Here is a 20,230-nt window from a genome sequence, read left to right as displayed (position 1 = left end):
GGTCACCTTGGAGTTGATTTCCAGTTGTATTCCACTGTGGTCTGAGAAAGCATTTGCTATAATTTTGATTTCCTTAAATTTGTTGAGACCTGTTTTGTGGCCTATCCTATGGTCTGTCTTGGAGAATGTTCCATATGCTGATGAATAGAATGTATATTCTTCCCTTTTTGGGTAGAATGTTTGTAAATACCCATTAAGTCCATTTGTTCTAGGATATAGATTAAGTCCAATGTTTCCTTGCTGACGTTCTGTCTTGATGAGCTGTCTAGTGCTGTTAGTGGAGTGTTAAAGTCCCCTACTATTGTATTGCTGTCTATCTCATTTCTTAGGTCTGTGGAAATTGTTTTATAAATTTGGGAGCTTTAGTGTTTGGTATCAATATATTTACTATTGTAATATTTTCTTGTTGGACTAGTCCTTTTATCATTATATAATGTTTCTCTTTGTCTTTTTAACTATTGTTGCTTTAAAGTTTGATTTGTCTGATATAAGAACAGCTACAATGCTCACTTTTGGTGTCTATTTGCATGGATTATCTTTTTCCACCACTTTACGGTAAGTTTATTTGAGTCCTTATGTAAAGTAAGTCTCGGGAAGACAGAAGATGCTTGGTTAGTAAATTCCATTTTGCCTTTCAGTATCTTTTAAGTGGAGCATTTAGGCCATTTACATTAAATGTTGGTATTGAGATGTGAGGTACTATTCTATTCATCATGCTATTTATTTCCTGAATACCATTTTTTTTTCATTGTGTTGTTTTATAGGTCCTGGGAATTTATGCGTTAAGGAGAGCCTATTTTGGTGTATTTTGAGAATTTGTTTTAAGATTTAGAGCTCCTTTTAGCAGTTCTTGTAGTGCTCGCTTGGTAGTGGCGAATTCTCTAAGCATTTGTTTGTCTGGAAAAAACTTTATATTTCCTTCATTATGAAGCTTAGTTTCCCTGGACACAATTCTTGACTGATAGTTGTTTTGTTTAAAGAAGCTAAAAATAGGACCCCAATTCTTTCTAGATCGTGGGATTTCTGCTGAGCAATCTGCTGTTAAACTAATAAGTTTTCCTTTATAGTTTACCTAATGTTTTTGCCTCACAGCTCTTAAGATTATTTCCTTTGTCTTGTCTTTAGATAACCTGATGGCTATGTGCCTAGGTGAGGAATTTCCCAGTTGTTCTTTGAGCTTCTTATATTTGGATATCTGGATCTCTAACAAGGCCAGGGAAGTTTTCCTTGATTATTCCCTCAAATATGTTTTCTACACTTTAAGATTGCTTTTTTTCCTCAGGAACATCAATCATTCTTAGGTTTGGTCATTTAATATAATCCCAAACTTCTTAGAGGCTTTGTTCTTTTTTAAAAAATTATTTTTTCTTTTTCTTTGTCAGATGGGGTTAATTTGAAAGTTGTGTCTTCGAGTTCTGAAGTCCTTTCTTCTGCTTGTTTGATTCTATTGCCAAGACTTTCCAGTGCATTTTGCAATTTTCTAAGTGTGTCCTTCATTTCCAGAAGTTGTGGTTGTTTTTTTATTTATGCTATTAATTTCACCAAAGAATTTTCATTTCATATCCTGCATTTTTTTTTTTTCTTAATTTCTTTAAGTTGGACTTCACCTTTCTCTGGTGCATCCTTGATTGGCTTAATAATCAAACTTCTGAATTCTTTTTCTGGTAATTCAGACATTTCATCTTGGTTTGGATCCATTGCTGGAGAGCTAGTGTGATAGTCGGGGGTGTTAAAGAAGCTTGTTTCGTCATATTATCAGAATTGTTTTTCTGGTTCCTTCTCATTTATGTAGACTATGTCAGAGGGAAGACCTTGGGCTAAAGCGCTGCTGTTGAGATTCTATTGTCCCATAGGGTACTCCCCTGATGTGGTGGTCTCCCCTGTCCCCTAAGGGTGGGGTTTCCTGAGAGCCAAACTGCAGTTATTGGTATTCCTCTTCTGGGTCTAGCCACCCAGTGGAGCTACCAGGCTCTGGGCTGGTACTGGGGAGTGTCTGAAAAGAGTCCTGTAATGTGATTAATCTTCAGGTTTCTCAGCTGTAGATACCTGTATCTGCTCTGGTAGAGGTAGCAGAGGAGTCAAGTGGACTCTGTGAGGGTACTTGGTTGTATTTTTAAGTGTGCTGGGTTTTTTTTTATTGTTGTTTGGCCTTCATCCAAAAGGTGGTGCTTTCAAGAGTGCCTCCAGTCAGAAGCTGGTGCTTTCAGGCAGTAGGCAGGGCCATAGGGCACCCAAGATATATGTCCTTCATCTTCTTTTACCAGGGCAGGTAGAGAAAGATCATCAAGTGGAAGCAGAGTTAAACGTGTCTGAGCTCAGATTCTCCTTGGGTGAGGCATTCTGTGGCTGCTGTGATGGATGGGTGTGTGATTTTTAGGCCAATGGAGTTATGTTCCCAGGGGGAATATGGCTGTCTGTGCTACATCACACAGATCACCAGGAAAGCAGGGGAAAGCTGGCAGCCACAGGCCTCACCCAGCTCCCATGCAGCCCACAGCCTGAAAGGTTGGTCTAACTCCAACTGTGCCCTTCCAACGGCACCAAGTTTATTTCCTGGCAGCTGGTGAACAGAGCTGAGGACTTGCCGAAGGGTACAAGCCTCCCAGCTGAGAAAGCAAGCAGACTCACAGTTCCTGGCTCTCACATGGAGCCTGTGGGTGTAATACACCTCCTTCAAAGTGTCTGTGGATTCTGTAGACTTTCCTGGTATATTCCTGTAGTAGTTCTTCAAGCAAAAGTTCACAGTGTGAGTCTCCATACACTACTGTCCCTGTTTGAATGGAAGCTGCAAGTTAGTTCTCCCTCCTGTCTGCTATTTTCCCTCCTATATTTCATCTCCGATTTCTTTGAGCAGTGTTTTGTAATTCTTGTAGAGATCATTAACCTACCTGTTTAGCTGTATTCCTAGGTATTGTATTATTTTTGTGGTTATTGTGAATTGTGTTGTGTTCTTGATTTGCACTCAGCAAAAATGATGTTGAGTATATAAATGCTGCTGATTTTTGTACATTGATATTCTATCCTAAAACTTTGCTGAAGTTGTTTATCAATTTTAGGTGCTTTTGGACAGAAAGCATGGGGTTTTTTAGGTACAGAATAATATCATTTGAAACAGGGATAGTCTGGCTTCCTCTTTTCCTATTTGGATGCCCTTTATTTCTTTCTCTTGCCTGATTGCTCTGGCCAGGACTTCCAGTACTATGTTGAATAGAAATGGTGGAGAGAGAATCTTTGTCATGTGCCGGTTTTCAGGGGGAATGCTCCAGGTTTTGCCCATTCTGTATGATGTTGGCTGTGTATTCTTTATAGATAGCTTTTATCGTTTTGAGGTATGTTCCTTTAATACCCAGTTTGTTGAGGGTTTTTAACACAAAGGTATGTTGAACTTTATCAAAAGCCTTTATTCCATCTATTGAGATAATCATGTGCTTTTTGACTTTAATTATGTTTATGTGTTGAATCACATTTATTTATTTCCATATGTTGAACCAACCTTGTATCCCAGGGATAAAGCCTACTTAATCATGATGAATTAGCTTTTTGATGTACTGCTGAAATCAATGTGCTAGTATTTTGTTGAGAATTTTTACATCTACATTCATCAAAGATATTGGCCTGAAGGTTGTTGTTGTTGTTGTTGTGTGAGCACCAGGTTTTGGTATCAGGATGGTGTTGGCTTCATGGAATAAGGTAGGGAGGAGTTTCTCCTCCTCAAGTTTTTGGAATAGTTTCTGTGGAAATGATATCGGTTCTTCTTTATACATCTGGCAGAATTCAGCAGTGAATTCATCTGGTCCTGGGCATTTTCTGGTTGGTAAGCCTTTTATAACTGACTTAATTTTGGAAGTCATTAATGGTCTGTTCAGTGATTCAGTCTGTTCCTGGTTCAATTTTGGGAGGCTGTGTGTTTCCAGGTATTTATCAATCTCTTCTAGGTGTTCTAGCATAAGTAAATAGAGGTGTCTGTAGTAGCCTCTGATGATTTTTGTATCTCTGTGACATCAGTGTTAATGTCCTCTGTCATTTTGTATTGTGTTTATTTTGATCTTTTTTATTTATTATTCTAGCTAGTGGTATATCTGTCTTATTTATTTTTTTCAAGAAAGTAACTCATGAACTCAAGTTTTGTATGGGTTTTTCTGTCTCCACATCCTTTCATTTAGCTCTAATTTTGGTTATTTATTGTCTTCTGCTAGCTCTGGGATTAGTTTGTACTTTCTTCTCTAGTTCCTGTAGGGTGTGATGTTAGGTTGTTATTTTGAGATCTTTGCAGCTTTTTGATGTGGGCATTTAGTGCCATAAACTTCCATCTCAACACTGCTTTAGCTGTGTCACAGAGATTCTTATATATTGAATCTTCATTTTTATTAGTTTCAAATAACTTCTTGATTTCTGCCTTAATTTCATTGTGCACCCAAAAGTTATTCAGGAGCAGGTTGTTTAATTTTCATGTAATTCTGTGGTTTGAACAATCTTAGCATTGACTTATATTTTTATTGTATTGTGGTCTGAGAGTGTGTTTGCTATTATTTCTTTTTTCTTTTTGCATTTAATGAATTTTTCTTTGTTGTTGTTGTGGTTTTTTTTTAATGGCCAATTGTGTGGTCAATTTAGAGTATGTGCCATGTGGTGATGAAAGGACTGTATAAACTTTCATTTTTGAGTAGGCAATTCTGTATATATCTATCAGGCATATTTGATCCAGTCCTGAGTTCAGGTCCTGAATATCTTAGTTTTCTGCCTCGATGATCTGTCTGATACTTTCAGTGGGGTATTGAAGCCTCCCTTTATTTTTGTATGGTAATAAAAGTTTCTTTGTAGGTCTCTAAGGACTTGCTTTATGAATTTGGGTGCTCCTGTGTTGGGAGCATGTGTTTAGGATAGTTAGGTCTTCTTGATAAATTGAACTGTTTAGCATTATGCAATGCCATTCTTTATCTTTTTTAACCTTTCTTGGTTTAAAGTCTGTTTTGTCTGAAAGAGGATTATTGTCCCCTTCTTTCTTCTGTTTTCCATTTTACTAGTAGATTTTTTTCCAACCTTTTACTTTGAGTCTATGGCATTATTGCATTTGAGATGTCTATCTTAAAGACTCTACACATTTGGGTCTTGCTTCTTTATCCAACTTGCTACTCTGTGTCTTTTAATTGGAGCAATTAACTTGTTTACATTGAAAGCTAATATTAATATGTGTGGATCTGATCATCCTCTCATCATGTTGTTTGCTGTTTATTGTATGCACATATTTGTATGGTTGCTTAATAGTGTCAGTGGTCTATGTACATTAGTGTTTTTGTAGTGGCTGGTAATGTTCTTCTATTTTCATATACAACATTCCCTTCAGGACCTGTTGAAAAGCAAGTCCAGTGGTAATGAATTCCCTTAGCATTTACTTGCCTGAAATGGATCTTATTTCTCCTTAGCTTATGAAGCTTAGTTTGGTTGGACATGAAATGTTGGAATTTGTTTTATTTAAGAATGCTGAATATAGGCCCCTAATCTCTTCTGACTTGTAGCATTTCTGCTGAGTGGTCTTCTTTTAGCCTAATCGGGGTCCCTTTGTATGTGTCATGCCTCTTCTCTCTAGCTGCCTTTAACATTTTTTCTTTCATTTTGATCTTGGAGAATCTGATAACTATGTTCTTGGGTATAGTCTTCTTATGTACTATCTTCTGGGGGTTCTCTGCATTTCCTGAATTTGAATGTCAGCCTCTTTAATGAGGATAGGAATATTTTCATGGGTGATATTCTCAAATATATTTTTCAAGTTGCTTGCTTTCTCTCATTCTCTTCAGGGATTCCAATGAGTCATATATTTTATCTTTTAACATAATTCCGTATTTCTCAGAGTTTTGTTCATTCTTCTTTAATTTTTTTCTTAATTGTTGTCTGAGTTATTTCAGAGAACTGCTTTTTGAGCTCCAAATTCTTTTCTCGGCCTGGACAATTCTGCTTTTAATACTTGCAATTGCATTGTGAAATTCTTGAAGTGAGTTTTGCAGCTGTATCAGATCAGTTTGGTTCTTTCTTATAATGATCATTTCATCTTTTATTTTCTGTGTCATTTTATTGTATTCTTCAGAATTTTTGTATTAGGAGGTTTCATCTTTCTCCAGAATCTTAATGATCTTTGTTTCTATCCATATTCTTAATTCTATGTCTGTCATTTCAGACATTTCAACCTGGCTAAGAACCATTACTGGGGAAGTCGTGTGGGCATTTGGAGGTAAGAATACACTCTGATGTTTTGAGTTGCCAGAGGTTTTTTTGTTCTGGTTCTTTCTCAACTGTGTGGATTGATGTTTCTTTAATCTTTGAAGTTGCTGTTCTTTGGATAGGTTTTTTTTTCTTTGATTTTATCTTCTTTGATGCCATTGAGGGTTTGATTGTAGTATAATGTGGGTTCAGTCAGTTGACTTTGTTTACAGAAGATTTTAGGGGTCCAAGGCTCAGTTAACACTCCTGGGCTGCATGCCATAACTTTTTGGGCTGATATTGGGCCAGTAGCTTTGTTCTCTGGTCTCTTTAGGTTAGAAACCTGTTGTGCTGGAAAGGCCATGGTGGTCCTAGACCACTGGCCACAATGCTGTAATGTGTGATGCCAACCAACGTACTATGTTTGGGCAATGGCACTGAGATCTCTGCTTTTTTGCACATCCCAGCAGCAGCAACAGCATGACGGGGTACATACTGGTTGACTGGGATAGGGAGCTGGTGGGCGTGGGGCTGCCAGCCTCCATGTGCATGTTTGCAGTGGCATGGTGGCACCATGGGGCCGGGACAGGGCTGCTGGCATTTATGTGCTGGCATTTACGTACTGGCAGCAGTGTTGGCACGGTGGTTGGGAACTGGTAGGCTGCAGGGCTGCTGGACTGCATGCACACATTTGCTCCCACAGCAGTGAAAGTGCAGGCTGGAGAGCAGGGCCTCTGGCATCTGTACACATGTACATCAGCAATGGCCACTCGACCAGGGTATACAAGGGTGTGCTCACTTGAGCAGCAGTGTTGTGGTGGGGTGCAACACGGTGGGGAGTGGCTGTAGGTGAGTGCAAAACAGGAGTTTTTAAAGATGAGAACTGGTAAAGGGAGACTAGGATACCAAAGAAAGCAAAATATGCCAATTCACAGAGATATTAAAAGAACAGGTTATGTTTTCCAGGGTATGAAGGCACAAAGGAAGAGTGGAAACACAAAGGAGGACGCTAGGAGAAATAAGATGGATAAAAAATTTATTCCTAAACTCATAATTAATTAGTCAATATTACTTTTTCAGGGCATATACTGAAAGTAAATATATTAAAAAGTAAAATTATTCTATTTATTTTATTATTCTCTAGTAAAGCGATCCTGAGCCTCTCAAGCATATTAAGTATGCTGCTAGCTCTGGAGCTCTCATCAAAGAAGTAAATGAAGACACTGCTTCAGTTCACATTTAAAATGATCAATATTTTCTACCCACATATGTAAGAAGACTGGCTGGAAGTCATGTAAGTGCAGGACATAAATACTATCCAAAGATTATTCTATCTCAAAGAGAACAATAGATAATTCTGGCAGAACTGATAGCATTTGTATAGTCTTCTAGATTTTGGGGAAAAAACATTTTCACTACTGACCCTGATTTTTACCTACACATTGAAACTAGAAGAGAATCACTATAACTATTTCTTATCTCAAGATGCTTTTTATCATAGGCATAAACTGATTGGTATAATTTGATGTTCATCAGCTGGTGGTTTACATCATTTGAATTAGATTTTTTCAGTTGTCTTATCTAGAAAGAAAGGGGAAAAAGTCAACCTCAGAACTTAATACAGAACAATTTAAATGGGGAATGCTAAAGTTCAGGTAGATGAGCCTAGTTCAAGAACTTTGTTCTTTGGAGCAAAACATGGCTCTGTTAGAACTGATTTTCAATGCAGAAAGACTTTAAATTTTTTAAGGAGTTTACCAGTTCTATTAAGTCAACAAGCTTGTCATTAAACAAATAAGTGAAGATCATTAAACAAATAAAAAGATAAACTTCAATTCGAACCCAGATTTTCCTTACCTCAAAATCACAACATTGTATTACTATTGAGTACATACTCTGTGTAAAATCTTGTGTACTAAATGTGGTATGAAATATAAGAAACCAAGGGAAGATAAAGCATGAGGATAAGATATAATTTTTCCACTCTCTGAACTTTCCTTCTTTAACTTCCCCCTTGCTAATCTCTATGTTCTTCACCTTGCCAAATTGACTCTATCTCTATTCTTTGCACTTGCTGCTTCCTCTCTTTCAATCACTCCTTCCTTAGACAGTGAATGTCTTGCTTCCTTTAGGCAGTCAGATCTCACCTTTTCTTTCTCCACAGAGAGGAAACTTGTAATCACTCTTGATTTTCTTAGCCAGCTTTAATTTTTCTATAGTATGTATTTCCTGCAATTATAGTACATATTCATGTTTGTACTTATTTATAACCTGATTTATCTATATTCTGGAAAACTCTGTGAAGGCAGGAATTTTTGTCTTGTTCACTATTTTATTCTAAGGGCCCACAACACTTCTGAGCTCACTGTAGGTGCTCAATGAACACTTACCTTAGGTAACCATTGATGTACACTTGCAGGTATTCATCAAATGAATGAATAAGTGATTCAATTAGTCAGTTTTCAGAGAGAAATACATTTGTAAAAATAGACTAATTGTAAGACAGAGAGAAATACATATGATAATATTAAAATGAGATCTGTAAACAAAATCCTTTGTGATTCTAAATAAGAAAGCAATTATTTCCAACTTGGGATTCATAGAAGGCATTACAAATTAACTGAAATTTGAGATGACTTGGGAAATAAGTATTTCAGAAAAAGAGGGCATGATGCATACAGAGGCAGGGCAGAAAATGATTTAAGTGATAGCATCTATGAAGGATTTTTGTGGGAAGTGAGCCTGGAGTTACAATTTTGCCTCCAGGGTCACGTAAAACCAACTGAATACTTGCATGCATTGGGAAGCTGTAGAGTTTTACCTAAGAGATGAATATACCTGTCTCACCACCTGGCTCTATCTGGCAACAACGGGCAATCATGCACGTGCAGTTATATAAATATAAGTGCATCCATTAATCCTGGAGACAAATCAACAGAAGTAGGAACTTAATGGCTCTGATCTCTTGTTTACTCATTTGACTTTGGTGAAAATACTAGTTCTTGGCCATATTTGAGAAATGCTTACGTGAATTAACTTGAAGTTAACTGTTTATACTTGGTTAGTGTGTAGTGACATGTTTGCAATTAAAATATAGCACATTTTCCTGAGCTATAAACTGATCAGACATGGAGATTCTGGCAAATTCAAAGCAGTATCATATAAAAAAAAAAACAAAACCATTTAAATAGTTCTGTTTTAAGGAGATCTGAATTCCAATGTAGTATTTACCAGTAATATATGGAACAAACTGTTTCTCAATTTATATTTAAAATGAAAACATCACTGCCCTATACTTCTAATCCTAACAGAAGAAATAAGATATTTCATGTAAACTATTACTAAAGGTAAGTAGCAGTAAACAATACAGAAAATAAAGTATATGCATGCTTCGACAAGTGCTTTTCTTGATGCTTGCTAGTAAATACATTGCATTCGTCCATCTATTCTTAAACGATGAATATTCACATTTTATTTGTTAAAATACATAGTATACACTGCAACTATAAAGATAAATAAAATATTGCCTGATCTTCAAAAAAAAATTCATTTCTAAGTACAAAAAATATGCATTACGGGTGTTAGGTGGAACTTTAAAATTAAAACCAGTAAAACATTAAAAAGGAGCACCTTTTTCAAAAATATTTTCATTGATACAGTGAATAGATATGTAAGCTAAACAACATATCTTAGAAATTTAATCAAAGTTCATCTCCAGCATGACCTATATTCTTTGTAAATAAAACTTAAGAAATTATTTGTAAACAATGCCCATATGGACACTTGTCTATATATATTATTAAAATGAAGTAAGTTGTAAAAGTGCTGATAGCAAGATGATAAAAGGAAAACTAATTTTTATTAACTGAGAGATGGACTTTATTTCAATTATATCTACGTACTTTCTACATCTAACCCAGTTAGGGGTTATCAGCATAAATGTACAACAGATAAAACTATGCATAGTTTAAATGAATCTTGGTGTTTCTTTACTGATTGTGACCCATAAGTTCTAAAGATATATCAGCCTTATTGTTTTCATCATTAATAGAATGTCAGAATGTGCAGAATAGAGACTGACTTGAATGGATACTTGCAGCACTCTAGTGGCCATTCTGTTTAAGTGCAAAGACACCTTGTAGTAAAATAAATCATAGTACATGACACAAGATGTTCTTGAAAAGACAGTCTATACCTAAATACTGATATTTCACTTAAATATATTGTTCTTACACTGTATATAGTTAAATTTAAAATTAGTGTATTTATCCTGTTAATTCTTTTTAAATGCTGCACATTTTGGGAAATAATGATTGAGAAATATGGAAGTGAAAAGTGATCAAGGAGATGAGGAATTATAAAGGTTGAGGAGTTCATTGAAGTTAAAGACGTTAGACCAGTCTGAAAGGTATTTTGAGGGCAGTATTTTGTTGAATTATAAACGAAGGCAGATTAATTTTGTGCTTGAGCAGCAGTTCGAAGTTCAATTAATTTTGTGCCTGTGATTTTGTTTGGCTGAGGCAGAGTCCTCAAACTTAGAAGAGAAAAAGTCAATTGAAGGAACACCATCTATAGAATATGTCAAATTATTTACCAAATATTTCATTTTACAAGATGTTTGATCATTGAAGAATGAGGAAGAAGTAGTGGTTTAGGGATGGGTAGTATAAATTGCTCAAGAAATAGATGAGGGAGAAAATATATTAAACATAATATGTATTAAATAGAAAAAATAGATATAGAAACATGGGAATAAAAATCCAGTGAAAAATTTATATTCTGATAAAAATTTATATATATCTATTAAATTATATGTTTGTCTATGCAGCAGATGCTTTTGGTTAACTTGCTAATGTTTTCTTTCATTTTACCATTGACTGACTTTAACTTTCTGAAAGATAATAATTGTTGAAAAATGTTTTAAATAATTCATCGGCTGAGAGTTAAAATGTCATTCTTGCCATTTGGTAATGAAATACATTTGGTGATAAAATGAAAGCTGACAATTGGGCAAATAAAAGGATGTTTAGATAAGCTTATCTGTTTTCTTTAGCAGACATGTATGCATTAAAGTTGTACTTTACCTCACAAATAACATACAGATTTTTAAAAATATTTATTTAGGTTAAAAAAAGAGCTCTATAGAATATCAGAAAAAATAAAAGACAGTATTTTATTGTAAACAATCTTATTTTCTAAGCATAGATTTAAATATAAAATAAAAGGTTAAAAAAGGTTTTTGTAACCATAATAATATTTTTCATTAGTAGTGTCTACACTCACACACACACACACACACTCAGGTGGGCATACATGCACAAGTCAAATATTAAAACAGTATTTCCAATGCTCAAGCATTTAAACCATTGAATCAAAGACTCTTCATCTGACATATGCAGACACAGTTCTGATGGGATACACGTTGAAATGATTCCATACCTAAACAGTTTCTGAGGCAGCTTTTGAAATTAAGAGAAAAATGCATACTGTGAAAAATAAATAGTTAAGGGGATAAAAGGTTGAAATGAATGTGTCTTTATCAAGCTTGGTAATAATATTAATTATTATTGACAATATTTATGTAAGCCCTGTCTACATATGATCACAGAAATGTAAAACTAGTCAAAATATGTTTTAAAAATAAATGAATAATGCTCAGTTTGCTTTCCACTCTTAAATATATGGAATTGGCTTGCCTCGGTGGTACATGGTTTTTCTGCTGTGAATCGTTGAATTTAGATGAAATACACACACACAAATCATAATAACATAATTCAAAGTCATCTCTACAAGATATTTACCTCATATTAAATTCCTTTTTCATAGTAGATAAGAACTATGTTATTTAAAACAAATGCAAAAATTTAATAATTTCATATCTCATGATTTAGATTATTAGATTCTTCTTTTCGAGAGAGAGTGGGAAAGTAGCAGTAAAAAAGGAAAAAAGATTGCATAAATTAATTATCATCACTAATAAAGAAATATTATTCTGACACTAGTTAAAAAATGAAGCAGACTTTATTCAGAATTAGTAGCAATAGATGTCATGATTTTTGCAATAGGGTAAAAAGAGCAGACTCAACTCTGAATACAGGAACAACAGCTGGGGATTTGTAGACAACGAGCAAAGTGAAGGCATCAGTAGCTGGAAAATTACTCAGAGGAGGATTCTTGCTAAACTGACTTAATGGGATTCTTGCTGAAGGCAAGCCAGATGATCAGATATGAAGGGTGAGGGATTCTTGCTAAACTGACTTAGCAAGATTATTTGGTTTTAATTTTTATGGCTACATCATAGTTGTACATATTTATGGGATACATGTAATATTTTGATGCAAGCATACAGTGTGTAATGATCAAAATAGGTAAGCCAGGAATCCATCACCTCAAGCATTTATCATTTATTTGTGTTATGAACATTCCAATTCTACCCTTTTAGTTATGTTGAAATATAGAATAAATTAATTAACTATAGTCATCTTATTGTGCTAACAAACAATGAATCTTATTCCTTCTATCTGACTGTATTTTTGTTCCGATTAACAAACTCCCTTCCCAATAACCATCATTCTACTCTCTATCCCCTGAGTTCTCTTTTCTTCTTTTTTTTTTTTTTTTTTATTATACTTTAAGTTCTAGGGTACATGTGCACAACGTGCAGGTTTGTTACATATGTATACATGAGCCATGTTGGTATGCTGCACCCATTAACTCATCATTTACATTACGTATATCTCCTAATGCTATTGCTCCTCCCTACCCCCTCCCCACAATAGGACCCGGTGTGTGATGTTCCCCTTCCTGTGTCCAAGTGATCTCATTGTTCAATTCCCACCTATGAGTGAGAACATGTGATATTTGGTTTTCTGTTCTTGTGATAGTTTGCTGAGAATGATGGTTTCCAGCTGCATCCATGTCCCTACAAAGGACACGAGATCATCTTTTTTTATGGCTACATAGTATTCCATGGTATATATGTGCCACATTTTCTTAATCCAGTCTGTCACTGATGGACATTTGGGTTTTATTATATATATAATTATATATATATAGTACTCCATCTATATATAATGGAGTACTATTCAGACATGAAAATAAAGAGATCCTTCATTTTCAATATGGATGGGACTGAAGGACAATGTTAAGTGAAATAAACCAGGCACAGAAAGACAAAAGACAAGTACCATATGCTATCACTAATAGGTGGGAAGTAAAAAAAAAAAAAAAAGAAAGAAAGAAAGAAAGAAAGAAAGAAAGAAAGAAAGAAAGAAAGAAAGAAAGAAAAGAGAACTCAGTCTTTGCTACTGTGAATACTGCCACAGTAAACAAAGACTGAGTTCTCTTTTCTTTCTTTTTTTTTTTTTTTTAGTTCCCACCTATTAGTGATAGCATATGGTATTTGTCTTTTGTCTTTCTGTGCCTGGTTTATTTCACTTAACATTGTCCTTCAGTACCATCCATGTTGCAAATGAAGGATCTCACTATTTTCATGTCTGAATAGTACTCCATTATATATAGATGGAGTACTCTACATATATAATTATATATATGAAGATATGGAATCAACCTAAATGTTCATCAGTGAATAGCTTTTTTTAATGTGGTATACACACACACACACACACACACACACACATACACACTGTGTATACCACATTAAAAAAAAAATTATCCATTGATGGTTGATTCTCTTAGGTTGATCCTTAGGTTTATTCCATATCTTCATTATTGTGAATAGTGCTATGATAAACATGAGAATATAGATATCATTTTGATACATGATTTTCTTTATTTTGAGTATATACCAAGCAGATTTGCTGCATTATATGGTAGTTATATTTTTAGTTTATTGATAAAGCTCCATACTGTTCTTTATAGAGGCTGTATACTAGTTAGCTGGATTCTCTCTCTCTATTCTTTTTTTTTTTTTTTTAGAAAGACTACTTGTTTAGAGCAGTTTTATGTTCACAGCAAAATTGAGAGAAAGATAGAGATTTTCTGTATACCCCCTGCCTCCACACATGCACAGCCTCCCTCATGATGAATATCGCTCACCACAGTGGTACGGTTGCTATGATGGTGATCCTACATTGACACATAATCACCCAAAGTCCATAGTTTACATTAGGGTTGACTCTTGTTGTTGTACATTGTATGGCTTTACACAAAGGGATAATGACATGTGTTTATCATTATAGTAACATATAAAGTATTTTCACTTCCCTAAAAACCCTCCGCTCTGCCAATGTATCATTTTCTTCTCTTGCCAATCCTTTGGTAACCACTGATCTTTTTACCATATTCATAATTTCGCTTTTTCCATAATGTTGCATAGTTGGAATAACGCAGTAAGAAGGCTTTTCAGATTGAATTGTTTTACTTCACAATATGCAGTTAAGTTCCTCCATGTCTTTTCATAGCTTGATAGTTCACTTATTTTTATCACTGAGTAATATGCCATTACATGGCTGCGCCACATTTTACTCATTCACCTATTGGAGGATATCTTGCTTGCTTCAAAAATTGGTTGAATTTGTACATCCATGCTCATGAGGAAGTTTTCTTATTTTTTACAAAGAAATCATTGTCTGGTATTGGTTGAGGGTAATGCTAACATTATTGAATGGGTTGATATGTACTTATTTTTATTTCTGGGGTAGAGTTTATGTAGAATTACATTATTTCTTCCTAAAATATTTAGTAGAACTTAGCAGTATAGCTATCTGGGTCTGGAGTTTTCTTTGTAGGAAGGTTTTCAACTATGGCTAAATTTTCTTTAATAGATATAGGGCAATACAGATTACCCTTTCTTGATTGAGATTTGGTAATTTTCATTTTTCAAGGAATTTTTCAATTTTGGCAATTTAGCCATATTTAGTCACATAAATTTTGTAATATTGCTTTGTTTTTTAAAAGTATCTATAGAATCTATAATATCACATTATTCATTTCCAAAGTTATTAATTTATATCTTCTCATTTTCCTGAGCAGTCTGACTAGATAAAAGTTTATTACTTTCATTGAACTCCTCAAATTCTTTGGTGGTATTGATATTTCCTATAGTTTTTCTGTTTTGTTGGTTTCAGCTTTGACATCTTAGTCTCTTCATCCTGCTATAACAAAATGCCATACACTGAGTAACTTATAAACAAAAGAAATTGATTTCTCACAGTTCTGGAAACTGCAAAGTCCAAGATCGAGGTGCTGTCAGATTTGATGTCTGGTGAGGGACCACTTCATGGTTCTTAGATGCATTATTTTTCCCAGTGACCTTACATGGCAGAAGAGGTTAAGGGGATCTCTTGGGTCACCTGTCTAAGAACATTGATCGACTTATGAGGGCTTGGCCCCCATGACCTAATCATGTCCACAAAGCCCCATCTCCTAATAATATCACCTCTGTGATCTCACTTTATCATGTAAATTTTGGAGAAACACAAACACTCAGACCATAACATGTATTTATCATTTCCTTTCCAATGCTTCCTTTGGGTTTAATTTTCTCTTCTTTTTTTCTAGTTTCTTAACGTAGAAGTCAACGTCATTGATTTGAGACTCTTCTATTATAGATATCAGTGTTGAAAAATTTTATTTACTGTTGTAGCTGCATTTCACAATTAATGATATGTTGTATTTTCATTTTCACTTAGTTAAAAACACTTTCTAATTTCTGTTTTAATTACCTCTGACCCAGAGTTATTTGGATCTGTGTTACTTGGTTTCCAAATGGTTGAGTTTTTCCAGATATAATTTTGTTATTGATTTCTAATTTGATTGCTTTTTAGTCAGGGAATATGTTTCATATGACTTAAATTCTTTTGACTTAATCCTTTTATTAAGATATATTGCATGATCTAGAGTAAGGTCTATTTTGGTAAGTGTTCCATGGGTACTTGAGGAGAATGTATTCAAGTCTCCTCTATTCTTGCTGATTTTCTGTCTCCTTGTTCTATCAATTGAGTAAAGAGATACAGAAATCTCAGACTATACTTATTAATCTACCTGTTTCTTTTGCAGTTTTGTCCATTTTCTTTGTATCATGTATTTGGAAACTTTTATGTTATTATGTACATAAATGTATAGAACTGTCATATCTTCTTGATTAATTAAAACTTTTATCATTATGAAATGACCTTGCTTATTGCTGGTAATATTTTTACAATGAAATCTACCGCAGTATTAAATAGCCACACCCCATAAGCCTTCTTTTGTCAAGTGTTGATATATCTTGTTCTATCCTTTAACCAATGTGTGTCTTTTTATTTGAAATATACTTCTTGTAGACAGCATTTAGATGGGCCTTGCTTTTTTATCCATTCTGACAATCTGCCTTTGTTTTTGTTTGGTTGGTATTTTTTTAGTTTTTGTTTTCTTAATTTTATTTTAGGTTCAGGGGTACATGTGCAGGTTTGTTATATAGGTAAATTGCATGTTGTGGGGGTATGGTGTACAGACTGTTTTGTCAGCCAGGTAGTAAGTATAGTACCTGACAAAAAGTTTTTGATTCACACCCTGCTCCCAACCTCCACCCTCAAGTAGGCCCTGGATCTTTGGTTCCCTTATTTGTGTTCATATGTATTTAATGTTTAGCTCCCACGTAAAAGTGAGAACATGTGGTATTAGTTTTTCTGTTCCTGTGTTAGTCTGCTCAGTATAATGGCCTCCAGCTCTATCCTTGTTGCTGTGTAGGACATAATTTCATTCTTTTTTATGGCTGTGTAGTATTCCATGGTGTCTATGTTCCACATTTTCTTTATCCAGTTTACCATTGATGGGCATTTAGGTTCATTCCATATTTTTGCTGTTGTGAAGAGTACAGTGAGCAGGATTCTTGTTACAGCTGGGATGGGCTTGGGAACAAGGCCTACGCCAAGTTGAAAAGAGGGCTCAGAGAAGCCCATCTACAGTTTGGTCAAGGAGAGACTCTGTCACTTGCAAAATAATTTTGAAGGCGACTTAATTGCTATCATTCATCCATATAATGCTGGGTACTCAAAGCACGAGAATGCAACAGTCCATGCCTTTTTCATATTCGTTTTCATGAGGCACATGAAATATAAAACACCTTTGGATATCTGTTACCATACTCAAAAGTTTTCCATCCTCTGTATTCTCTACTAATGAATTCGCCTTTGTGCATGGTATGCTTGATTAGTATTTGCATTGTGCTTTGAATTTCTAAGCATGTTGAAATAAATTGATTAGTTATTTCTCCCATAACCCCATATGAGATAAGCCTAATGCTTAGTTCTTATGTAATGTTTCCAACATCAGCACTTTTAATAAATATCACCTAGTTAGTTTTGATATCACTCTTGAAGGCTATTATCTCTACTTTATAAGAAAAACAGAAACAGGATGAATAAACCACTTTTCTGAACTGATAAAGGGAATAATTTTGAGGAATAAGAAAATTGGGTCTCAAATAGAATAAAAAACAAGGGAGAATCTATAAGCACTTTAAAGATCTTATGAGCTTTTTTGCATAATAGCCCTAAATGCAATCTAAAAAGAAAAAAAATAATTTAGGAATCATGTAACGTCAGCTAACTTTTATGAAAATTTAGGATAGTCACTTCAACTTACTTTGCTACATTTTCTTTACCTCTAAAATTACAATGGTTAAGACTTACTGACTTTTTTTGGAAAAATTGTAAAGAAATACCAATTAATGTATGTGAAAAAAATCTTCAAAGAACAGTATGATTAACAGTGTCACCATTTTAGAATGCAAAGGTATATCTGTCTTGTGCTTTTGAATAAAATTTGTTGATTCACCAAAGCCTGAATATATCCCCAAATTCCACCCTCAAGATTAGGTCCTAACTTTTTTGCATGACTACCCAGTCCTTTCAAGTACCCTCTATCTTGTCCCTGCATGATCTGTTCCCTGAATACCTTTCAAGCCTCATTTCTTGCCAGTCTCTGTTCTTTTCATTATGCTCTGGGCAATCTGACCTCACTAACCCTGCAAAAAGCCTACTTCAGTTCCTTCATATGTACATTTTTCCTCTTTCTGAATCCCTGTTTTCAATTGCCTTCACCTGGTTACTCCTACACATTCATTAAAAGGCAATCGTTCAGCAAAGCTTTCTGATCTCCCACACCGGCCAATTCTTTTTCCTGTATAAATAGAAATTATTATATACTTTTCCTTTATATCATTTATCAGAATTGTAGTTAAATACATATATAGTGTGTGTGTGTGTGTATATATATATATGTATATGTATATTTGATTTGTTTAAAATCTACTTTCTCCCACTAAACTGTGACCTCCATGAAGGTGTAGTGTAGTATAGTGTCTGGTGTGCTCAGGGCTTTAATTCCCAGTCTCTAGCTCAGTATCTCATGTCTAAAAGGTATTACCTGAATATTATTGAATATTCTTGTTATGTTGTACCTCTTTTTTTTTGGAGAGGAATTTTTTTTATTTTTTTATTTTATTTTAAGTTCTGGGATACATGTGCTGAACGTGCAGGTTTGTTACATTGGTATACATGTGTCATGGTGGTTTGCTGCACCTATCAACCCATCATCTAGGTTTTAAGCTCTGCATGCATTAGGTATTTGTCCTAATGCTCTCCCTCCCCTTTTTCCCCACCCCCAAAAAGGCCCCAGTGTGTGATGTTCCCCTCCCTGTGTCCATGTGTTCTCATTGTTCAGCTCTGAATTATGAGTGAGAACATGAGGTGTTTGGTTTTTTGTTCCTGTTTTAGTTTGCTGAGGATGGGTTCCAGCTTCATCCATGTCCCTGCAACGGACATGAACTCACTTTTTATGGCTGTATAGTATTCCATGGTATACATGTGACACATTTTCTTTATCCAGTCTACCATTGATGGACATTTGGGTTGGTTTCAAGTCTTTGCTATTATAAACAGTGCTGCAATGAACACATGTATGCATGTGTCTTTATAGCAGAATGATTTATAATCCTTTGGGTATATACCCAGTAATGAGATTGCTGGGTCAAATGGTATTTCTGGTTCTAGATCCTTAAGGAATCACCACACTGTTTTCCCCAATGGTTGAACTAATTTACACTCCCACCAGCAGTGTAAAAGCATTCCTATTTCTCCACGTCCTCTCCAGCATTGGTTGTTTTCTGACTTTTTCATGATCCACCTTTCTAACTGGTGTGAGATGGTATCTCACTGTGGTTTTGATTTGCATTTCTCTGACCACTGATGATGAGCTTTTTTCATATGTGTGTTGGCTGCATAAATGTCTTTTTTTGAGAATTGTCTGTTCATATCCTTAGCCCACTTTTTGATGGGATTTTTTTTTAAATTGTACCTCTTAGCTACCTTTCTCTTCTAGATCACAAATATGCTACTGGAGAGCATAGAAAAACCAAGTATATTTGGGAGCAACAATTTAGCTAATGTTAGAAAGAAAAGTAGGAAAACTGCCGGTTTTAGCCCTTACTTATAGCAAAATGCTGAGTTCCTGGACTTTTGATGTCAGTTTACCTTAGTTATCAAGATTGCTTAAGGTGTAAACAGGAGATCCTAAATTCGTGCACAAGGAGGGTCTGAATTCAAGAAAACTCTAATATCATAGTTGGGGGTATGGTGTTTGAGGGAATAAGCAGAATAAATAGACATTTCATCATTCATGTCATGGGCAACAGAAAATAAAGGTCATTGGGAATAAGCATTAATTTTGTGTAGAACACATTAAAAGATAGGGTGATAATTTTTTACTGAGATGAGATTTTTAAAAAGGTAAATAAAGTTAGAAATATTACAAGGAACCACAAATTGTAATGACACAATGCAAAAAAAAAATACTTTTTGCATACTAATAAAGGTAGAAATGGACTTTAGAAAGCCAAATAATTTGTATGGGAATAAATATGGTCAAGGAATTTAGAGAAATATCAAATAGATGAAAACAGTTAAAGGTGATAGTTATGAAGACAAGAAAAAAATATAATAGAGTTATCTTTGTTGTTTTTTGTTTGTTTGTTTTGTTTTGTTTTGTTTTGTTTGAGACGGAGTCTCACTCTGTGGCCAGGACTGGAGTG

The 20,230-nt window shown here is 34.8% G+C and overlaps 1 long non-coding RNA gene across 2 annotated transcripts in view; it reads left to right on the top strand.

The window, feature by feature from the left end:
- LOC105479521 (uncharacterized) overlaps positions 1 to 20,230 on the top strand; it is a 162,214-nt gene that overhangs the window by 81,913 nt on the left and 60,071 nt on the right. For both annotated transcript variants that reach the window (XR_985954.2, XR_985955.2), the window contains exons 4-5: positions 6,173 to 6,226; positions 7,340 to 7,489. This is a non-coding gene — a long non-coding RNA (uncharacterized lncRNA). The remainder of the gene's footprint in view (positions 1 to 6,172; positions 6,227 to 7,339; positions 7,490 to 20,230) is intronic.

This window comes from Macaca nemestrina, chromosome 5 (genome assembly GCF_043159975.1).
Source record: "Macaca nemestrina isolate mMacNem1 chromosome 5, mMacNem.hap1, whole genome shotgun sequence".
Lineage (NCBI taxonomy): Eukaryota > Metazoa > Chordata > Mammalia > Primates > Cercopithecidae > Macaca > Macaca nemestrina.
The sequence above is the reverse complement of the archived record's forward strand: the minus strand, read 5'-3'. Positions and strand labels throughout refer to the sequence as shown.